Source organism: Mauremys reevesii, unplaced genomic scaffold (genome assembly GCF_016161935.1).
Source record: "Mauremys reevesii isolate NIE-2019 unplaced genomic scaffold, ASM1616193v1 Contig77, whole genome shotgun sequence".
In the NCBI taxonomy this organism is placed as follows: domain Eukaryota; kingdom Metazoa; phylum Chordata; order Testudines; family Geoemydidae; genus Mauremys; species Mauremys reevesii.
This window is the reverse complement of record NW_024100892.1, coordinates 72,306-90,369: the sequence shown is the minus strand read 5'-3', so window position 1 is coordinate 90,369 and position 18,064 is coordinate 72,306. Positions and strand designations below refer to the sequence as shown.

The window sequence follows — 18,064 nt, the reverse complement described above, 5'->3', positions numbered from 1 at the left end:
TAGGGACAACCCTGAATAGATCATTTTCCCACAGGGACCGATGGCTGTTAGAATAGAGAGATTCAGGCTGCCTGTACAGGCCTAGACTGTAAGAACTTAGGTGTATTTTTATCACTTAGCTAGTGACAGGGGTATAAAACAAAGACCCAAAATCCCAGTCTGCCTGTGTCTGGGTCTTCTCTCCCTAGGAGAGTCTGAGCCCTTGTTCGTAGGCTAAGGCCTTTGGCTAAACAGCAGGGGCAGCCATAAGCTGGGAAGCGAACGGTCCCATCCTCACCTCCCAAACCCGTCACACTGAACTAAGGTGGGGTTGGGCTGTTAGGAAGACGATCCTGTCCCGATAGTGCCCATCACCAGCAGATAACGAAACAGATCTCAAGGGAGCATCCGGTCTGGCAAGAAATCCCTTCTCAATGGTTGTGGTTGTGAAACCCTCATTTCTGTAGGGTTTAGCTTTCTGGCCCCCACTTTTCTATTGTCAATCTGTCTGGTTCTCTAATTGTTTCTGGCTGCTGCTGAATTAATTTTGCTGGGTGTAAGTTAATTAGGGGAGAGGGATGTAATTGGTTAGAGAATTCTGTTACAATAGGTTAGTATTGGTTAGTTACAATGATTGGTTAAGGTCTAGCTGAGAATATTACTGTGTAAACTGGGGTCAGACAGGAAGTGGAAGAGGAAATTGGAATCATGCTAATGGGGGGGATGGGAATAGGGAACGGGGAACAGGGACACAGGCCAGGCTCTGTGGTGTCAGAGCTGGGAAGTGGGACGAGGGGTGAACACTCTGCAGTGTCAGAGCTCATAGACTCATAGACTTTAAGGTCAGAAGGGACCATTATGATCATCTAGTCTCACCTCCTGCACAACGCAGGCCACAGACTGTCACCCACCCACTCCTGTAACAAACCCCTGGCCTATGTCTGAGCTATCAAGTCCTCAACTCGTTGTTTAAAGACTTCAAGGTGCAGAGAATCCTCCAGCAAGTGACCCGTGCCCCACGCTGCAGAGGAAGGTGAAACCCCCCCAGGGTCTCTGCCAACCTGCCCTGGAGGAAAATTCCTTCCCGACCCCAAATATGGCCATCAGCTAAACCCTGAGCGTGTGGGCAGGACTCAGCAGCCAGCACCCAGGGAAGAATTGTCTGTAGGGATGTGGGGTAAACACAGTCTGCGGTGTCAGAGCTGGGAAGGGAACAACGTGGAACAGACTCTGTGGGTGTATAGAGATAAGCCCGACTGGTGTGAAGGGCTTTGAAATCTGCTTGCTTGGAAACTAACCCCAGTAAACATCCCTTTGTCTGCGCTTCCGACTTCTGGCCTTTTGCTGCTTGCTTTCTGCGACAAGAGCCAGGGAAGTGGGCAGGGGAAGGGAAAGCCCTCTAACAATGGCTCCTTGCTCCTCTCCCTCAAGGCTCAGGGGTGGGCAGGACTCCAGGCTCTGCTTGAGGGATCCTGGCAAAGGGGCTGGGGGAGGAGGGGGAGAAAGGATTGTAGATTCTCATCTGCACTCTGGAGAGGAGGTAATAAGTGAAGGGGGCATTTTTGACTCCTCCCCTGCCTCAGGGTCCCCAGGGCTGGAATTCTACGTTCCACAGGGCCAAATAAGGGGGTGAAGCCATTTGGCTAATGAAAACCAGTGCTCCAGGTGAGGTTTGAACTCACAACCTCAGCATAGCTCCTCTCAGCACTGCCCTATAAGTACTGCACACTAATCAATTGCGCCACTGGAGCACCTGTTAGTTGTGATTCTCCAAAACCCCTTGGTTGATACAGGCGAGGAGTGACCCCAAAACATTCTCAGTGGAGCTGAGAGCAGGTAGCGACAAGTGTTGTACTTGGTGGGGTGGATCCTTCTTAACGGTTCCAGGCACCATTTGACCCTTTTGTTCTTCCCTGTGTAATAACAGAGCTGGTTAAGACTCAATGTAGAGTCTTGCTGCAGACCAACAGATCTGAAATCACTGACAACCAGCTCTAAGCATTAGTCCTGCTTTGGGACAGTGTCTCTCATGCAAGGAACTGCCCGGTCTGCGCTAGCAGTGAGGTTCCCTCACTAACAGCTGAAATCAGGGAGAGCTGTGTGAAGTGCAGGGACCCAGGGGGGCCTGAACAGGGGGGAACAACACCCCAGGACTTTTAAAAATGGGAGGGCTCTGCCTTGCCACTTTGTAATGACCGTAAGGGCGAGTGAGGGTGGGGAGGGGACGGAGAGCAGTGAGCGGGAGGAGGGGTCTGGGGGGAAGAGGCAGCGCAGGAGCGGATCCTTGGGGAGAAGAGGTGGGGCAGGGGCATGGCCTTGAGTGGAAGGGGTGGGACTACTGTTCGGGCTCCAGTGGCCGCTCCTTTTAGGGAGCCTGCCCCGCTCCTGGTGGGACCACAAGACGTCCCAGAGCAGAGAGGGTGGCCAGCAGAGCGGTGACGGGGGAACGGCAAGTGACCGGCATGTGGCCAGACAGCGGAGGGAGAAAGGGGCTTTCCCCCCAGGAGGTGAGAGGTGAACTCTGGGTTTTCACTGACCCAGGCCAGCAGCTATGGGTGAGGTGCAGTGAAGGGAGGGGCACATCCACAGAGCTTTTGGTGTCTGGATTTAGGAGCCCGAGGCAAAAGGCCACTGCCCAGCGCACTGGGGGGGGGAGGGATGTTTTGCTCATAGTGTTGTGTTATGAATCCTGATTGTGGTGTTTTCCCAAGTTAATACAAGGTGATTTTCCTCCTTTTTATTAAAGTTTCTTTTCTACACTCAGTGGTTGTGAGTGGGGAAAGTATCACCTCTTAGAGGCACCCAGTGGCCAGGGTTAGTTTCCCCAGGTTACTGGGTGGGGGCTTAGGCAGATTGTGTGTTGTATTGTTGAAGAGGAGCCCCAAGCACCCAAACAGGGAATTGTAACTTCGACCTTCAGAGTAAGAGCCAGAGGTGCTGCCAGCTGAGCTAGCCAGGCTGCCTAAACGTATTAACCCCTTTCACCGCAAGAGCAAACACCGGGTACTTCTGTGCTTCTCAGCAGCTGGGAAAAAGCCTCTTGGGGGAAATATCTCCTGCCCCACTGCCAAAAGGAGCCCCCTGAGTGGGAAGGGTCAGAGGCCCCACCTGCTTTCCAACCACCTTGTGATGCTGGCCGCAGAACGAATGTTGGTCTGTGGGTGGCCTTCAGTGGGGGTTCCACATGGCAGGGAGCAGGCTGGCCGAGTGTCTTTGTGGCTGTCTGCTGGCCACACATAGGCATGGTTCTCCCCTCCTCTTGCCCTGCCCTTGGTTGCTCTGTGGCTTTTAAGCCTTCCCTTGGAGCTGTCAGCACCAGCCGCCTCTGCTCCAGGTGCCCAGAGGTGCTGGGCTCCAGCCTGGGACTCTTCCTCCCTCCTGCCTAGCCCTGACTATGAAGCCTGGCCCTGACACTCCTTCCTTTAAATGCCATGTGGGCAAGAGGAAGAGTGTGGCAGCTGGAGGGTCCAAAGTTGTGGGCATCAGGTGAAGCAGCGAGAAACAACCATATGGTCAACCCACAGGAATCTCTAGCCAGACTGTTAAGTTCTAGGACCCCTACCTATAGCCGCCATCCCATTGAACCAGCTGGACCAAAGACCTATCTCCAGTGGGCATCAGTCACCCAGCAGGAGGGAAAAAGCTCACTCTAGTTCACCCTGAGAAAGGGTAGCCAAACACATTGGGCTCCAGGGCTTTGCAGTAAACTAACCTATCTCCAGTAGGTCCCATTGAGAGTTGAACTCAGATTCCAGGATTCAAAGTCCTGAGTGCTGCCCATTACGCCATGGGACCTGCTGCTGTTTCATTTTCTAGACCCCTGTGACTCTCAGCTGGCTGGTTTGCACTCTGCACGTATTGCTTCCCACCAGCGGCTTCCTCTCACAGGACTCTCTCTCCTCCTCCAGTGACTGTGGTCCTGCACTACCGGATTTGTGCGTCCTGCCCTGAGTCCCTGCATCCCCCTGCTTTGTCTCCGTTCCCTGCAGGCTGCAAAAATGTCAGGGAAGGCCGCCCCTCCCTTCACTCGGTGCTCCTGCTCATATCGGCCAGCTGCAGCCTCATCTCCTGGAACTCGAGCAGCTGTCGCTTGATCCAATCGTACAGTCACATGCTGACTGGCTCCCCTGCCTGGATGCTCTTGTGGAAATCCCACAGATGATGCTACAGGACTTGTCACCACTGGTTTCTTTAATGTTGTGGTGTTTCCCCAACTGCCAGAACAAAGCCGCCAACTCACCGACTCGCATCAATCCCCCTGGTTGCCATAGAACCCTCTGCTGCTTTCCCGTTCTGCCAACAACACCAGGCCTCGCCCCCCTGCTCCTTTATCTTGCAAGCTCTGGATGTTCAGCTTCCAATATCCTCTGCCCTGGGTCAGGGAATTGCCCACTTTGAGCACACGGTGAGAGCTGCGTGATCCGAACTGTCCATTGGCTCCACCCTGCACTGGGCTGTCGACGTGCTCTCCTTCACGGAAATCCGGTCAATGCGACTCCTGGCCTGTCCCCGCAGAAAGGTGTATCCCCTCTGCGGATGGTGTGAGCTCGGGTCAGAGGAATAGGAGGCTACCGCCCGCCCTCCACTGGTTCCACTGTGGAGAAACACGTCCTCTAAGCCGACCTCACTACAGACCTGCGCCAGGTAGTGCTCATCATAGAAGAGTTTCCTCTGAGGGTTGGAAAAACAGGACCAGCAGTCCTCAGGCCGGTGCAACAATTTAAATCCCTCACACACCCCTCCCCGACACCAAACACCATGCAGTCTAGAGGAAGGGAGCCAGTTCCTTCATAGAACTTTCCTTTTACACCTTAACTGGGGACCATACACACTAATATAGCCAGAACCCGTGCCATGGAGCACAAAGCCCCCCAGTAATGCTCTCCCTGGTTGGAGCTCCAGCGCCTTCTGTACTCGCACCATGAATGTGAAGAACACGACTCCAACCCAACTCCATCATTCTTCCCTGGCCTGGAGGACCAGAGAGATGGGCCCTTCCACCAATCACCCTCTGCCCATCAAGCTACCCTAGTGTTGTTAATGTGCATTTCCTGAACACCCACCATGGCCAAGCCCAGCTGCTCCTAGCCAATGAACATCAAGCATCTCCTCCTGGGCCCCCAAATCCCTTCCACCTGGCCACTTTCACAGATACCCCTTCCAGGGTACTGCCCTTGCTCAGCTGCACAGAGGAGTTTTCATCCCCTTTTCCTGCCTGTCACTGCCCAGCAGCCCTCTGGCACCATTCCTGAGGGTCACCCTGCCTCACTCTCTTCCTGCCATATTGGGTCCACCAATAACTCATGTAGGAGAGACAGTTCCCATCCTTCATTGTTAAAGGTCAGGCCAGCCAACTAGGGGCAGATGCCCACAGTATCTTTTTCTATTGCAGAGCCCAAGCTCAGGGACTTACCATGGGTGCAGGCACAACTGTGCTCCCAGAAAACAAGCCACCAGTGCACAAAGAAGGATGAGAGGACCTACCAAAGCCTGGGATTGAACCAGGGAACCTTTAGCTCTTCAAGTATCAGAGGGGTAGCCGTGTTAGTCTGGTTCTGTAAAAGCAACAAAGAATCCTGTGGCACCTTATAGACTAACAGATGTTTTGCAGCATGAGCTTTCGTGGGTGAATACCCACTTCTTCGGATGCAACTGAACAAGCAGCTCCCTCCTTCCAGCCCAGGACACACTCACACTCCCCCTCCTCCCCCCACCCAGGCTAGAGAAGGAACAGAACCCAGGAGTCCGGACTTCTCCTGGGAAACCATTCCCCACTTCAAAGTCCCTCGGCATAGCAAGGCCAGGGCCCCCTCGTTTCCCATTGATTTCCATGCTCAGCAGCTCCCCGGGTCTGGCCCAGCTCAGAGACTCTCAGCCTGGGGAACAGTCTCCCACAAGGGAAGGGCTGGGAGCCCCATTGCTGGGGCCTTGCCAAACACACTGGAGACGGCTCTGGAGAAGCCCCTCCCCGGTCTGAGAGCGAGGGGCTCCTGGGGGCTGTTTGCAAATCCAATCTCCTTTGGGAGAGATTCTCTCCCCCTCTTTCTGCCTCTCCCCAGACAGACAGGGGACGCCACCGAGGAACCCTAATGCCACTCACTTGCTCTGGTGACGGAGCGATGGATGGAGGATGTTCAGGGTCATCCCTCGTCCTTCTCCTCACTCTCCAAGCCCAAGGCAGGCTGGAGGGTGGGGGGGGGGGGTGACCTGAGGAGTTACCCTGCCCAGCCAGCAGGCAGGGTGATGACACCGGGTGATCGGCTGGCTGGGAAAACAAGAGTCTGTCTTATTGCCAGGGAAAGGAGAAACTTGGCCAGCAGCAGGGGGTGCAGAACATCACCCTAGTGCGGGGGTGACAGCGCTCCGGGATCCTGACATCCCAGCACTTTACACACCTTCCTGGAGCCTCCCAACCCCCCTGGGCTGTCAGGACTGCGCCCCCAACCCTACTGATGAGAAACAGGCCTGGGGAGGGGAAGCTAGTGGCTCAGGGTCACACCAAGTGTCAGAAGGATGGATGGGACCCAGCAGTCCTTCTCTCCAGGCCCCTTCGCTAACCACTCCCACAGCTGGCAATTACAAGCAGCCCTCGTGGCTGCTCCCCCTGCCTTTGAGAGGGAGTGTGCTCCGCTGGAGTGACTGGACCAGGGGATTGGGAGTTAGGACTCCTGAGTTCCATTGCTGGGTCTCCTATTGGTTCCACTGCTGGTTGTTTTCCTTTTCCTGTGGGACTTTGGGCAGGTTGCTCCCCCCTCTAGGGCTCTGTCCCCAGCAGTCAAATGGGGATTTCCTACTTTCCCGCTAGTGGAAAGTGCTGGGAGAATCCCCCAGCCAAAGCTGCTCTGACAGCGCTAAGCAGCATCTGAGCATTCCAGGGCGGAGCGCACGGCCCAGGAGGGGGAGGGTTTGGCTCTGGGGTTTCACTTCAGCCCAGTCTAGAGAGAGGAGCCCAGCCATGGAGTTTGGCTCAAGAAGACCAATTCACCAATTTGTTAAGGGCGTTTTGAATTCCAGTCCTGTGCTCCAAAGTGCTTGGTGTCAGTTGCACATTTTAGCAGCCTGCTCTCCACTCCATCTTCCAAATCAGTAATGAAAATATTGAATAGTACCGGACCCTGGACTGATCCCTGCCGGACCCACAAGGTGCACCCTCTCCGTTGGACAGCCAGACATGGAGACAGGCTCTTGGAGTCTGGGCTTTCAACCAGCTCTGCACCCACATGACACTGATTGCATCTAGACCGCATTTCCCTCCTTTGCTTGTGAGAATGTCCTACGGGACTGTGTCAAAAGCCTTAGTAACACCGAGATAGATCCCATCTACTGTTTACCCACCTCCACTAGGCCCGGAACCCTGCCAAAGAAGGCAAGAGGATTGGTTTGGAATGATTTGTTCTTGACAAATCCATGCTCACTAGTCCTAAGAACCAAAGTGTCCTGGAGGTGCTGCTGACAAAGTGATTGTTTAAGAATGTATTCCAGTATCTCCCCAGCTGTGGAAGTGAGGCTAGCTAGTCTGTAAGTCCCAGGGGTCTCTTTGTTCTCATTTTAAAGGTAGGTCCTGTCTTGTTCATGGATGGGAGGATTTTTTTTCCAGGGATCTCAGACGAGAACTGGGGCACAACACCTGGTTTGTTAAAGCCACAAAAATGGAGGCAGGAACCTCTTCTCTCCTGCTGGCAAAGAACCCCAGGTACCTAAAAGACAGGGACTCACATACCTGAATGGGCTTTAAAAAAGGCAGTGGTTAAAAAGTTTGGCCCCGACCATTTCTTGTTTCCGCAGACTAGACATTTTAGCAAACTTTAGAATTCCTTGGTGCTAAACTCTGTGAAACTCCCCTTTCTCCTTCACAGAGGGTTTTAATGCCCCTTATCTCACTCAGGCTCAAAACTGCCCAGAGTTCGAGAATTGTCCCTGTTCCCATTGGGCAGACGAGGAGGAGCCTGAGGTACAGAGAAGGGAAGTGACCTACCCAGCAAGGTGGTGACAGAGCCAGAAAGAGAAGCCACCGGTCCTGACTCCTGTTCTAACAGACAAACACCCCACCACCACCCCGAGGCAGGGATAAAGCCCAGGAATAGAGATGGTGGGGAAATTTCATTGAAACCGTTTCTGTCAGAAAAGCCCATTCAGACTAAACCAGTTTGTTTCTCAAAATCATAACAAGTGGGATGAAAGTTCTTTGCAAAAATATGTTGTTGCAAAACAAAAGCATCTCCTGTTTGTCACAGTGTGTTAAATTGTCTCCTCACACACAAAGAGACACCTAGATCTCAAACATTAGATAATATGCTTCAGTCTGAGCTAAGTAGTTGCTGCTCTTCACAATTTCAAAATAAAAGAATACAAATGAAATAGACTATTTCAGCTATTCTATTATGTGTTAATCTGCTCTGAGTAAATGTGATAGGACACCTCATATTATACACTACTCCTAGTGACGCTCTCCAATGGATCTGCATCCTCCACCCACCGTGAGGTAGGTAGGAGCGGATCATTATTATCCTTACTTGAAAGAGGGAGAAGCTAAGGCTGAGAAAGGAGAATTGACTTGTCTTAGGTCACACAGCCAGTCAGTGGCAGAGTTGGGAATAGGACCCAAGAGCCCTGATTTTCAAAGTAACCATCAGATCTTGAATTTCAGACACTGAAGGAACTGAATAAAGTGCTCTCAGATGAGCTCCAGACCAACAACAGTGCACAGTAATTATTCAGCAAGTATTTGAGAACTGCAATGTTAGAGAGAATCATGAACTGCTCAGAGACCATTAATGCAGAAAGCAGCAAAATTTGTCAAACATATGACGGTTATGACTTATTTCCTTGGTCTTAAAAGAGAAGAACAAGGACCTGAGTCTCCTCCCTGTCAATAACCCCCTGCTCAGCCAATCAGGGTAGAGACTGAGGACGGGAGGCTGAGGGTTCTCACCAGAGAGCCCAAAGGATGGCCCAGGTCACCGGTGGGGATCACTGCCCAAGCACTATTTCAGCCCCACATTTTTGGGTGGACCACCCACAGTGGGAGCTGCCTGTAGATTGCCATGGACTCGCAGGGGCAAAAGAAAATGCAGGCCTGTTAATTACCAGGCTGTACGTGGCAACAGACTATGTCGGTAAGGGATGCAAGGAGAGTATGGGTCACGATGCAAACTGCAGACACACACACACACTAAAATTAATCAATTTAAATTTTATTGGGGATAATTACAAGGGGTAAGGGAGGAGCGTATGATTAGCTAATAGAGTTAATGAAACTTAAAACACACAATGACTAAAATATCTACTAACAATATTTATAAACAAAGGTGCAGCATTTAATAATAACTGATACTTATAAATACAAACCAACGCATAACGACCGGCAAACGTAGAAGCTCTGTTTGAAACACGTGAGCTGAGAGAGAGGCTTCGAGGTGATCAGGCTCGGTTACGGGTGTACACAGGATTCGTTTTTCTTTCTCCTCTCCCTGCCCGCACATGGCAGGCAGGCGTAAAGTACTAACTATGACATCATAGAAGCAGGGGCGGCTCTATAAAATACCAGACCCCAAGCAGGGCGCCGTGCTGCGCCGCCCTTCCCTGGTCCTGCGGCCGGGGCAGAAGTGTCTGCGGCGGGTGTGGTGGTCCCGCAGCTCCGGTGGAGCATCCGCAGGCATGCCTGCGGGATCTCCCTCCGAGCCGCGGGACCAGCGCACCCACTGCAGTAATGCCTGCGGGAGCTCAAGCGGAGCCGCGGGAAGAGGGGACCTGCCGCAGTCATGCCTGCGGCAGGTCCGCTCGTCCCGGGCTCCGGTGGACCTCCCACAGGCATGACTGCGGAAGGTCCGCCGGAGCCAAATGCCGCCCTGCCCCAACAACGCCGCCCCACGCACCTGCTTGGCGCGCCGGGCTCTGGAGCCGGCCCTGCATAGAAGTGTCATAGGGGACGGTGCCCAAAATCTGTTTGTGTCCGTTTCTGATTGGCACAAGCAAAGTTTACACCAAGTAGGGGAGCAGGTGCCTTAAAGTCTGGCTTCGCCCCCAAAAGGTGAGGAAATGCATATTGTCTTAGAATGCGTTCAACACTGAATGACAAAAGAAGAGGCCAGGGCAATACCGGTATGGGCAAGTTTTACAGGATGCAGACAGGAACTCATCTCAACACTGCCAAGCACTCCCCAAAAACACACAGCCCGCTCCTGGTGTTGGGAGCGGAACAGGAGAAAGGACAAAAGAAGCAAGAGACAAAGAGAAAGGAGGGAGGGACGGATGAAGGAAAAGATGAAACAAAAAGGACAAACCCTAATGACCCCAGTGATTCTAAGGGACAAAACCCCAGGTGTAGAATAAAATTCGACCCCTTAAACTCATGTTTTCCATGCGTAGAATTCAACTGTCACCAGATGGATCAGACTGAACAGGTTTCAAACCTCGAGGAGGCTCTTACCTTCTAAACAGGGACAGTTCTTTTCTAGTAAAATCAGGAAAAGGGAAGGGGAAAACTCGAAAAAGGTTCCTCCTGGCGCTCACGTCCGTGAACCCGAATACTCTCTCAGTCCTCAAAGAGAGACCTGGAGAAGGAGAGTTGCTGAAGCAAAGCCACAGGGGTCTCTGAGGTTTCCCTGGCCCCTCGCCCCTGTACTGCCTGGCTGATGTCAGCATCTCTCTGTGAGGTCACCACCTCCCCACCACCTTTGACCAATAGTCGGAGGTCCTGCAAAAATTCTTTGTGATGTCACTGCCACACCCCTCCCTTGCTGTGCTAATGTCCTGCCCCTGGCCAGGAACTTTGGAGGTTTGAGCTACTCCCTGTGGATCACCCCACTCAAGGAGCATTCGTTCTAGGAAGCGAGCCGGCTAGACAGGAAAACATCAGACACTGCTCCCAATGCTACACTCAGTTTTTCAGAAATTAGTCAACTTTATGGCCAGAAGAGACCATTAGAGCATCTAATCTGACCCCCTGCATATCACAGGCCTCCTGTATGACACAATAGCTACTTTTGGGGCAAATACATTCCAGAAAGGCATCTAGTCTTCATTAAATGACATCAGGAGATGGCAAATCCATCACTTTCCTTGGTAGTTTGTTCCTGTGGTGAATCATCCTCGCTGTTGAATATTTGTGCCTTAGTTGTAATATGAATTTGTCTTTTTTCACCTTCCAGCCATTGGGTCTTGTTATGCCTTTCTCTGCTAGATTAAAGAGCCCTTTAATACCCAATCTTTTGTCTCCATTAAGGCCCTTAAACACTTCAATGAAGTCACCTTTCAATCTTCTTTTGATAAGCGAAACAGGTTGAGCTCGTTCAATAGCTCGCTAGAAGGCATTTTTCTCCAGCCCTCAGAACATTTGTTGGCTCTTTGGTCATCAGACTCCTGAACTGCAGCTGGATGTGGTTCTTGTTCTTCTGCACAGCACAGCCCCTGGAGAAGAGGGATCTGCAAATGTACATTCATATGATCCCTTTGTTTAATTGATGAAAACATAAACTAGACACTTAGAGGATTGGACTGATTTCAGCTGATGGACAACTTTGCTAGGGTTTTATGCATTTGGACAGCAAAATGTTGAGTGTTTACATTCATATTAAGCATCCACATATAGTGGAGCTCCTGAACATAATGGAGAATGGAAATGAAAATGTTTTCCTTTTTTTAAAAGAAAGTTATAAGAGAGCACTGTGGTTTGAACCAAGTACCACTTGATCAATAGTAAAGTACACTACCACTGAGCTATACCCCCATCACATCAGTAAAGTGGAATCGTGATCTCCAGGACTTTGAAGGACAGACCCTGCTTCATCGAGCACCTTTGCCATTCCCAGAACACAGGTGGTTTTAAAAATGGGGTTTGATTAAACTTCTTAAATGTGGCAAACACCACAGCTTGCACACCCACCGATATAGCTTCTCCCACTGACATAGCTGCCACCTCTTGGGGAAGTGGATTAACTGCACCCACATGAAAACTCTCTCCCCTCAGTATAGAGGAGTGGTTCTCAAACTGTGAGTCAGGACCCCAAAGTGGGTCATAACCCTGTTTTAATGGGGTTGCCAGGGCTGGCATTAGACTTCTTGGTGCCTGGGGCTGAAGCCAAAAGTCTGAGTTCACCAGCCAGAGCTGAATCCTTCAAGCTCTGGTTTTGTCCTCCCTAACTGGGGCAGGGCTCAGGCTTTGTCTCCTGCCTCTGCTCAGTGTGGAGGGGCTTGGTCCCTCTTTCCCGGGCCATGTAGTAAGTATTTTTTTGGCAGAAGGGGGTTGCGGTGAAAGGAAGTTTGAGAAACCCTGGCATAGAGCCTCTGAGTATGTCTAGACTTGGGTCCCTGTGGCACTGTGGGTGATCAGACACTGAAAGTACAGCCGTGGAGACACCACACACCAGCCATGCCTAGCAGGTAAGAATCAAACCTCCACAGAAAGACACCCAGTTGCTTTTCCTAAGCACTCAGCCACCACCACTTAACCAAAAGGCTTTTCTACACTATGGTTCTGGTCTCACTGAAGGGTCATTTCCAATTGTTTGCTCAGACCAGCATTAGGGAAAATGGTGCCCTTGGCAGCTTGTACTTTGGCACTTCCCCATTGCCCCTGGATGATCCCCACTCCCCCCTTTACCGCTAGCTCCTGCACTCCCACCCTTGCACCTCCTTCACCCCTAACTCCTGCCCCCTCCTGTGCCCCCTTTGCCCTTAACTCCCTGGGCCACCAGCCATTGCCCCTCTCCTGCAGCCCCTTCACATGGCTCCAGTGCTGGGGGCCCGCACTTGTTCTCCCTTTCCTGGGCTTTGGCATCACTAGCCCCTGCTTAGCGAGTAGGGTTCAGTGGTTCCCAAAATGTGGGGCATGACTCCTAGGGGGACACAGAGGAACATTCATGGGGGCACCTCAGGGCCTGAGCCAGCCCCCATGGAGGGAGCAGCACTCAGCCCCACTCTGCCCAGCTCTTCCCCAGCCCCACCCTCAGCCTGGGCCTCTGGCTCCTAGCTCGGCCTCGACCCCCTTTCCCCTGTCTGCACCCCTCTCCCCAGCAAGCAACAGCCCCACTCCCACCCTCGGTTCTTGACTGTGGCTTCCGAGGGGTCACAGCCATGGATAAGAGGGCACAGTGTGAAATGTTTGGGGAATCACTGGTTTAGGGTGATGTTCTCAATCACTTCTATGCAGTCCAATAAAAGCTATTCCTCACCCACCCACCCCTCCATCAGGACAGACTAGGTATGTTCTGCTGCCCTTCACTCACGCAGGAAGGATAATAACATTTCATTCCACTCAATCCTAAAGTGATTTGTAACCCACCACCAGCCAAAACTGGTCATTTTGGGAAAGCAGCCCCATCCTGCTGCATAGCTAGGCAGAGTAGGTGTGTCTGTGCAAACACGGTCTGTTCCTGAAGTCTTTCCCCCAGCTCCTCATTAGATGTGAGGGGGAGCTCATTCAGCCCCTGCTTCCGCTTAGTATTTAAGTATTTAAGGTGATGGATTGCTAATCCATTGTGCTCTGCATGCATGGGTTCAAATCCCATCCTCATCAGATGCATTTAGTCATCACCTCTCCTTTGTAGACAACCATGTCCCCTTTTGGTACAGTGACAGATCAAACAATGTTGCTTCTTGCAAACAGAAACTCAGAACTCTCTTGCTTTAAATAAAATGTCTAAATCCCAGATTTCTTTAAAAAAAATTCTCTAGTGCTGTATTTCTTAGTTTTTTTCTCCAAAGGGAACATCCTCATCATCTCCCCCAAACACCCTGGGACCTGCCCAAATTATTAAAATACCCTCAACCCATGCAAGGCCAGAGCAGTGAACCAGAGCTAGTGTCCAGGCCAAGCTTTTCTGAAGGAGGCAACTCAAACGTTTTCTCCTGCTTCCTTGGCAAGGTCTGACTGAGAAAACAAAATTCCTCAAACTGAAAATTTTCTGCTGAAAAACCAATACTAGTCTGGTTGGGGACTTTGGTTTGCAAGTATTATTGTTATTATTCTCTTCTGATTTCTGAGTCAGTTCAGTTCAGTCTTTGTCCTCCAGGTGTGTTTCCAGCTGCTGAGTTGTGGGGGAGAGAGGCCAAGTCATGATGTCTCTTCCCCTCTTTCATAGTTTCTTCCAACTTGCTAGGAAGCTCCTTTGCTACGATGTGAGTCAAGCAGTGTCCATTGTCGCTGTGCTATCTCGGAGAAGTCTGCATTGTACACGGTTCCTGGGATAGTCCTTGGGAGTGTGGATCCCGTCAATGGGCCAGCAGCGAGTCTGGCTCCTCCATTGTCATATCTGAAAGGCTGGTGGTTGGCATTTCCCAACCTCATAACATATCTCAGTAACGCACACAGAGCAAAACTTCATAACTTCCCAACCAATGCTACACACACAATCCAACACGATATTAATGTTCAACAGATCAAGACTTTTGAAATCATACCTCACCAGGCAGACTTTGTACAAACCATCTCATCATTATATGAGAGTGGTGAATATGGGGCTTGCAGGGTGCTGCTTTGAGCACAGCGTGCCACACCTGGGCTGACACTGCAATGGAGACGTACCCTTAGAGTCCATCTCTCCTGGGATAAAGATGGCAGCAGGGCTGGCCTCGGTCATCAGACTTGGGCTCCTGGACGTAAAGCTGAGGGGCTAAAAACTGTGGTGCAGATATTTTTGTTCATGCTGAAGCCTGGGTTCAGAAAACCTCCCCCCCTCGTGGGGTCTCAGAGGCTGGGCTCAAGCCCGTTTGTCTGCACTGTAATTTTATAGTCTTGCAGCCCGATCCCCATAACCCTGAGTCAGCTGACCCAGGCTTTGAGACAGGTGCCCTGGGTGTGTTAATCACAGTGTAGACATAACATTAGGCTACGTCTCCAATGCAATGAAACACCCTCCTGAGGTTTCTTTCAACCCTAATCTTCTATGATTCTACGTAGCTGCAAATGTCTCTTTGTGTTCACATCTGTAAAGCACCATGGGGACTCTAAGATTCCCATTCACTGAGCTGCTTGATGTGGAAGGACTGGAGAGAAGGATCCCATCAGGGCTCTCTGAGACACAGGGAGGTTTTGCTGTTCATGGATCCATGTAAAGGAAATTGTGTTTCTGTGTGAAAATGGGGAGGGAAATGAAACGCCCACATGGTGGTGCCTAAGGCAGAAGGGACCCCTATAGGATTAGAACAGGACATGTTCTCAAGCAGCATGTTTCTTACTTTGCCCATCTGTCAATTTTGATTATTATTGATGGAAATATTTTGCCATTGGGTCGTGTGTTTACACAGAAATTGACATTCACCAACAAATACGTAATTCTTCCAGTCCTGCCGAGTCTGCTGATGGTGAGTTTAGAGGGACAGAGTCACTCTTCCCACTCCCCATGCCAGGCCTGTGCTCTCCCACACAGCTGGGATCCTTCCCTGATCTCCCTTCAGACGTCTGCCCCCCATCCCCACTTCTGGGATCCCCTCTGAACACTGTCCAACTCCCCTGCTGGCAGGATCCCTTCCCATTCCTTTCATTTCCTGCCTCCCCTCTGAGCAAAAGCTCTGGACTTTTCCCACACTGGGAATTGAACCCAGGCCACCTGGGTAAAAAACAAGAACCCTGACCACTAGACCATATGGGACTTGCACAAGCAATAATCCATTTACACATTCACTAACACATTCACACATTCACATTCATTAACATTTAAAAGTAGCCTTTCAAAAAAACTTCAAAAACAGACTTCAAAGAGAATTTGCAGAGTTACAATTTATTTGCAAACTTAACACCATTAATTTGAGCTTGAATAGAGACTGGGAGTGGCTGGATCACTACAAAAGCAATTTTCCCTCTCTTGGTATTGACACCTCCCCATCAATTATTGGCAGTGGACCACATCCACCCTGACTGAATTGGCCTTCAACACTAGTTCTCCCCTTGTAAGGTCCCTTCATGTCATGTTCCAATAAATATTTATGTCTGTATCTGCAGTTTTCACTCCATGCATCTGAAGAAGTGGGTTTTTGACCCATGAACGCTTATGCCCAAATAAATCTCTTAGTCCTTACGGTGCCACCAGACTCCTCACTGTTTTGGTGAAATAAAACAAAACACATTCTAAGCTGATCTTAACCCTTTCAGTGCCCTTACAAACTTAGATGCTTCTCACCACAGGCTGGCTGGTTGCTTTTCAGCCGGGGTCTCCCCTTTGATCAGCTCCTCAGTCGCTTGGTGTGGTGGTGTCTGTAGGTGGAGGTGGAAGAGAGAGATAAAGCATGGCGAATGTCTCTCCTTTTATCATGTCCTTCCTTCCCCATTGGCTTTGTGGCTCTCTTCAGAGTCAGGTGAGCATCACTGCATCTCTCCAAGCAAGGTTGAGCAATTCCCCTCCTGTGGTCTCATGCAGGTGATGGCTGATTCCCCCAACTTACAGCGTAGTGACAACCATACTACACAATTCTCGTAACTTCATATGCATGAATGGTATACATAGATGGGTAGAGAAATGACTTTCAGCAGATCATATCCTTTCCTCTGATACCATACAAGCCATGCTCTATATGTAAGATCATGATTATATGAAAATGAGGAATATGGGGGTTACAGCCCGCTCCCCCAAAGGTCTAGAATGTCACACTAAGATTCTATTTTCATTTACGTAACCAACTTTGACCTCTCTGCCTAACACTTATAATCACTTACAATCTATCTTTCTGTAGTTAATCATTCATTCATTCATGCCCGTCACCCCAACCGGGTATGGGCCACAACCACAGATCTCCATAGTCTTCTATCCTGGGCCATTCGCTCTAGCTGGTTCCAGGTATAGCCCATTTTTGCTATCAACCTGAAGGTCGCGTCGCCAGGTATTTCTTGGGCGGCCTCTTTTCCGCTTGCCTTGGGGGTTCCACTGCAGTGCCTGTCTGGTGATGTTGGTTGGCTGCTTGCGTAGTGTATGTCCTATCCAGCCCCACCTTCTCCTTCTAATTTCTTCCTCTGCTGGGAGTTGATGGGTCCTCTCCAAGAGGTGGATGTTACTGATGGTGTCTGGCCAGCGGATCTGGAGAATCCTTCTGAGGCAGCTATTAATGAAGGTCTGGATCTTCCTGGTGGTTGTTTTGGTTGTCTTCCAGGTTTCAGCTCCATACAGTAAGACTGATTTCACGTTGGAGTTGAACAGTCGAATCTTTATTGCCAAAGACAGCTCTCTGGAGCTCCAGATGTTCTTGAGCTGTAAGAAGGCTGCTCTTGCCTTACCAATCCTTACTTTGATGTCTGCGTCTGTGCCACCCTGCTGGTCGATGATGCTACCTAGGTAGGTGAAGGACTGCACTTCTTCCAGGGGGCTTCCATTCAGTGTGACTGGGTCGTTGCTGATGGAATTGATCCTAAGGATCTTGGTCTTGTCCTTGTGGATGTTGAGGCCAACCTGTGATGACGTGGCTGCCATTACGTTGGTCTTCTCTTGCATCTGCTGTTTACTGTGCGAAAGGAGTGCAAGGTCGTCGGCAAAGTCCAGGTCATCAAGCTGGGTCCACAATGACCATTGGATTCCATTCCTACGCTTGTAAGTGGATGTCTTCATAATCCAATCGATGACGAGAAGAAAGAGAAGTGATGACAACAAGCATCCTTGTCTGACTCCGGTTCGCACCTGGAAGCTGTTTGTGAGCTGCCCTCCATGGATCACTCTACAGTGTATGCCGTCGTATGAATTCTTGATCAGGTTGACCACCTTTGCTGGTATGCCATAGTGCCGAAGGAGCTTCCATGGGGTCTCTCGATCCACGCTATCGAATGCTTTCTCATAGTCAACAAAGTTGATGTACAACGAGGAGTTCCACTCCATAGACTGCTCGACTATGATGCGGAGCGTTGCTATCTGGTCCGTGCATGATCTGTTCTGCCGGAAACCTGCCTGTTCATCTCGTAGCTGTGGATCGACGGCATCCTTCATTCTCTCTAAGAGGACTCGGTTGAAGACCTTCCCTGGCACCGACAGGAGTGTGATTCCTCTATAGTTGGCACAGTTGTTGAGGTCTCCTTTCTTGGGGATTTTGATGAGATATCCCTCTTTCCAGTCAGCCGGAATCACTTCTTCTTCCCATATTTTCTCAAAGAGGGGGTACAGCATTT

At 50.7% G+C, this 18,064-nt stretch overlaps 1 non-coding gene across 1 annotated transcript; it reads right to left on the bottom strand.

The window, feature by feature from the left end:
• Positions 1–1,636: 1,636 nt before the first annotated feature.
• TRNAI-UAU lies at positions 1,637–1,730 on the bottom strand. Its single transcript has 2 exons — positions 1,693–1,730; positions 1,637–1,672 (listed from the first exon to the last, which is right to left on the bottom strand). It is a non-coding gene; the product is annotated as a tRNA-Ile (tRNA).
• Positions 1,731–18,064: the final 16,334 nt, after the last annotated feature.